This window comes from Heptranchias perlo, chromosome 19 (assembly GCF_035084215.1).
Source record: "Heptranchias perlo isolate sHepPer1 chromosome 19, sHepPer1.hap1, whole genome shotgun sequence".
Classification (NCBI taxonomy): Eukaryota; Metazoa; Chordata; class Chondrichthyes; order Hexanchiformes; family Hexanchidae; genus Heptranchias; species Heptranchias perlo.
Window position 1 is genome coordinate 4,014,160 of NC_090343.1, and position 5,602 is coordinate 4,019,761.

Below are 5,602 nucleotides of genomic sequence, written 5' to 3' on the forward strand. Positions count from 1 at the left end.
TATGGTCAATGGCCAAAGTTTTCCCATACTCAGGGTAAAGGTGAATTTCTTTAGGGTTTTTCTCTGAGTTTTTGGGGCATCTGTGAATTTTTGAGAATCTTACATTTGACCTTCAGGTCGATCAATGATGATGTAACACTGGACAGGAAGATGCTGTCGCAAATATTTTATGGAGCTATTTGTAGATTATGAAGGGATTTGATGAAGTTGATCGAGGCAATTCCATGGTGGTGGAGGGTTTGGACGCTATAGGAAAAGATAAAGAAAGATCTTGCATTTATATAGCGCCTTTCATGACCTCAGGATGTCCCAAAGCGCTTACAGACAATGAAGTGTAGTCATTGTTGTAATGTAGGAAACACAGCAGCCAATTTGCACACAGCAAGATCAGGGAAACAGCAATGTGGTAATGACCAGATAATCTGTTTTAGTGATGTTGGTTGAGGGATAAATGTTGGCCAGGACAACAGGGAGAACTCCCCTGCTCTTCTCCGAAATAGCGTCATAGGAACTTTTACGTGCACCTGAGAGGTGGATGGGGCTTTGGTTTAACATCTCATCCGAAAGACAGCACCTGCAATGGTGCAGCACTCCCTCAGCACTGGCACCTGGAGTGTCAGCCTGGAGCTGGACTTGCACCCACGACCATCTGACTGAGAGATGAGAGTGTTACCCACTGAGTCATGCCGGACATACTTATGAACCTAGCGACAGTGTCTCAGGATCTGAAAGGCTCTGCACATTCAGCTTGCTTGGTTTTATAAAGGAGGGCCTGGTACCGTTCGTGCATGACAGCCGGTGGTAATGATACCATGGTGTGACAGCAATCTCGATGTCTTGTCTGTTGCTGCAACTGAGTGGAGGGCAGAGGGGTAGAAGTTATGTTACAGCTTATATAAAGCTCTGGTCAGACCCCATCTGGAGATATTGAATTCAGTTCTGGGCACCGCACCTCAGGAAGGATATACTGGCCTTGGAGGGGGTGCAGCACAGATTCACCAGAATGATACCGGGGCTTGAAATGTTAAATTATGAGGCCAAGATTCATAGATTAGGCTTGGATTCCCTCAAGTTTAGAAAATGAAGGGGTGATCTAATTAAGGTGTTTAAGATGATTAAAGGATTTGATAGGGTAGATAGAGAGAAACTATTTCCTCTGTTGGGGGGAGTCCAGAACAAGGGGGCAGAACCTTAAAATTAGAGCCAGGCCGTTCAGGGGTGATGTCAGGAAGCACTTCTTCACACAAAGGGGAGTGGAAATCTGGAACTCTCTCCCCCCAAAAAGCTGTAGAGGCTGGGGGTCAATTGAAAATTTCAAAACTGAGATTGATAGATTTTTGTTGGGTGAGGGGATTAAAGGTTACGGAACCAAGGCAGGTAAATGGAGTTAAGATACAGATCAGCCATGATCTAATTTAATGGTGGAACAGGCTCGAGGGGCTGAATGGCCTCTTCCTGTCCCGATGTTCCTACGTAACTCAGCTGTCTGACTAAGTAATGTAGCAGTAAGTTGACATCTTCAACATCACCAGCTGACGAGGGACAGAATTGGGAGCAATGACTCAGCTGTCAGTTTCACTGTCTCGGTCTGGTCCTCCAACTGCATTCCCGGATGTGAATCATTATAAACCCGTTCACTGATGGTGAATGGCTGCTGTTCTTTATTATAAAAAGTCCCAAAGCCTCTCATAATCAAAGCATGTTCCCGCGTGCCTTTCACCATGTAGTGCTCAGTGATCCTGATATCTTTATGTATTGCTGAGAGGCAATGTCACACGGGGCCGAGAATCGGTGTGTGGGCCCGCGACAGACATGGACTCAAGTCCCACACTCAGTTCCCAGCCTGAGCCATGCCAAGCAGTAAGGTGGTAAAGAGGGCAGCCCTGCTCGGAAGGGAGGGAGGATCTGAGGGAGAGTCCTTTCTGAGCAGTGTAATGCCGATTATCTGCTGGAGAAAGGAAGGAAGTCTTGCATTTATATAGCGCCTTTTCACAACCTCAGGACGTCCCGACACGCTTCACAGCTAATGAAGGACTTTTGAAGTGTATTCACTGTTGTGATGCATGAAACACGGCAGCCAATTTGCGCACAGCAAGATCCCACAAACATCAATGTGATAATGACCAGATAATCTGTTTTAGTGATGTTAGTTAAGCGATAAATATTAGCCAGGACACCGGGGTGAACTCCTCTGCTCGTCTTCGAAATAGTGGCCGTGGGATCTTTTACGTCCACCTGAGAGGGCAGACGGGGCCTCAGTTTAATGTCCCATCTGAAAGACGGCACCTCCAACATTGTAGCATTCCCTCAGTACTGCACTGGAGCGTTGGCCTGAAATATGTGCTCAAGTCACAGAACTGCACTAATGTTGCATTGTACAAAAAGTTAGCATGCAGGTACAGCAAGCAATTAGGAAAGCAAATGGCATGTTGGCCTTTATTGCAAGGGGGTTGGAGTACAAGAGTGAGGATGTCTTATTACAATTGTACAGGGTTTTGGTGAGAACTCACCTGGAGTACTGTGTACAGTTTTGGTCTCCTTACCTAAGGAAGGATATACTTGCCTTAGAGGCGGTGCAACAAAGGTTCACTAGATTGATTCCTGGTATGAGAGGGTTGTCCTATGAAGAGAGGTTGAGTAGAATGGGCCTATACTCTCTGGAGTTTAGAAGAGTGAGAGGTGATCTCATTGAAACATATAAGATTATGAGAGGGCTTGACAGGGTAAATCTGAGAGGTTTCCCCTGGCTGGAGAGTCTAGAACTAGGGGGCATAGTCTCAGGATAAGGGGTCAGCCATTTAAGACTGAGATGAAGAGGAATTTCTTCACTCAGAGGGTGGTGAATCTTTGGAATTCTCTACCCCAGAGGGCTGTGGATGAGTATATTCAAGGCTGAGATCAATAGATTTTTGGACTCTAGGGGAATTAAGGGATATGGGGATCAGGCGGGAAAGTGGAGTTGAGGTCGAAGATCAGCCATGATCTTATTGAATGGCGGAGCAGGCTCGAGGGGCCATATGGCCTACCCCTGCTCCTATTTCTTATGTTCTTATGTTCTAATGTTCAATCACACTGACTCACAGTCAAACAGTGACGCTCCCAATGTATCAGCTGTCCTTTCAAATGGAAAATATAAATTTTCCTTTTTTTATTGCAGGCAGCTAATCAGCCCGACTGTGTATTTATGGTGTGTCAGTTTCTGATATTAAGCTGTTCCATATTTCTGTTTCACTTTATTAACCTCTCTATTAGTTACATGTCAGTAAGGAGTCCCAGGGGAACACTTGCTTGGGATATCGATCTATGTCCAGGAGGGAATTATTGAGCAACACAATAGAGAACTGCAGTGACAAAAGGAAGGGAGGCAAGCAGGCCCAGATCCATGCCCAGATCCAGGCTCAGATACAGGCCCAGATCCAGGCCAAACCCAGGACCAGATACAGGCCCAGGCCCAGATACAGGCCCAGATACAGGCCCAGTTAGAACATAGATAGTTACAGGCGCAGGCCCATTTACAGGCCCAGGTCCATGCCCAGATCCATGCCCAAATCCATGCCCAGATCCAGGCCCAGATACAGGCCCAGATCCAGGCCAAACCCAGGCCCAGATACAGGCCCAGACCCAGATACAGTCCCAGATACAGGCCCAGATCCAGGCCAAACCCAGGCCCAGATACAGGCCCAGATCCATGCCCAGATACAGGCCCAGATACAGGCCCAGATCCAAGCCAAACCCAGGCCCAGATATAGGCCCAGGCCCAGATACAAGCCCAGTTAGAACATAGATAGCTACAGGCCCAGGCCCATTTACAGGCCCAGGTCCAAATACAGGCCCAGATCCAGGCCCAGACACAGGCCCAGGCCCAGATACAGGCCCAGTTAGAACATAGATAGTTACAGGCGCAGGCCCAGATCCAGGACCAGCCAGCTTCCTCCAGGGCACCGGGAGTAGGGGTTGCCAATCCTCCGGGATTGCCCTGGAGTCTCCAGGAATTGAAGAGTAATCTCCAAGTAACCGCAGCAAGCAAAAACCCGGGAGAAAAATCGTGGGAGCAATAAACAAAATTGTGTTTTTTTTTTCCAATTTCTTTGACCATTTTCCTTTATTAGTTATAAAAATATCGGAGATGGGGGGGGGAAAGGTTGTTTCACGAAGCGTCAAGATTAATCTACTTGGGTAACAAGGAGTCTGTTCCCTTTCCAATTGGTCGCAGGAAGGCGGGACGTCTGGAGGATGGACCAATGGTGGGAGTGTGGGGGGGCGGGGCAGTACAAGGCTGGGGGCGGTGGGGGCAAGTGATGAAGCCTCCAGAAATACACCCAACCAGAGTTGGCAACCCCTAACTGGGAAGCGTGTATCAGGACACAGAGGGGCTGGAATCGGTCGGATCCAATAAGACGAAATGGATTCATAGCAAATCTCCAGCTCATTTTACATCGCGGCCAATTTTCTATTCGATTGACTTCAATGGGGAAAAAAATCAGGGTCAGTGTAAAACGGGCCATCGATTCGCTGTCAGCCTGTTTCACGATACCAGCGTAACCAGATTTCATCCCCAGAGTTGGAGCCAGCCTTTGGCTCAGTGGCAGCCCTTCCTACCTCTAAATCAGAAGGTGCAGGGTTCAAACCCTCGCTCCAGACAGTCCCCAGGGAGCGGAGGCATGAGCTCCATACAGCCCTGGGGAGCGAAGACCGGATCACCGGACAGCCCTGGGGAGCGGAGACCGGAGCTCCAGACAGTCCCCAGGGAGCGGAGGCCAGAGCTCCATACAGCCCCAGGAGTGGAGACCGGAGCTCCATACAGTCCCGGGGAGCGGAGACCGGAGCTCCGGACAGTCCCGGGGAGCGGAGACCGGAGCTCCGGACAGTCCCGGGGAGCGGAGACCGGAGCTCCGGACAGTCCCGGGGAGTAGAGACCGGAGCTCCGGACAGTCCCGGGGAGCGGAGACCAGAGCTCCATACAGTCCCGGGGAGTAGAGACCAGAGCTCCGGACAGTCCTGGGGAGTAGAGACCAGAGCTCCAGCCCTGAATTCCAGGTTGACATCCAGCGGGATTCTCGTGTCCGGTGGGTGTGGGTGGTCCCTCCCCTCATTGTATGGGTTGTGGGAGCCCATAAAACCCTCCTGCCAGTACAGGACTAACCCCCCCTATTGGCCGGTGTAAAGATGGTGACAGCCATGGAAGGAGTGTTCACATCACAGCCTGTCAGACTGTTAATCAGCCTGCGAATCCTCCCACTGCCTCTCACTATTCACCAAGGGAAGAAGTTCTGATTGTTCTCTTTAGAGCAGAGCAGAGAAGGTTAAGGGGAGATTTAATCGAAGTGTTCAAAATTATGTTGGGTTTTGATAAAGTAAATAAGGAGAAACTGGCAGGGGGGTCGGTAACCAGAGGACACAGATTTAAGATAATTGGCAAAAGAGCCAGGGGGGGAGATGAGAAATTATTTTACGCAGCGAGTTGTGATGATCTGGAATTCACTGCCTGAAAGGGCGGTGGAAGCAAATTCAATAATAACTTTCAAAAGGGAATTGGATAAATACTTGAAAAGGAAAAAACTGCAGGGCTGTGGGGAAAGAGCGAGGGGGAGTGGGACTAATT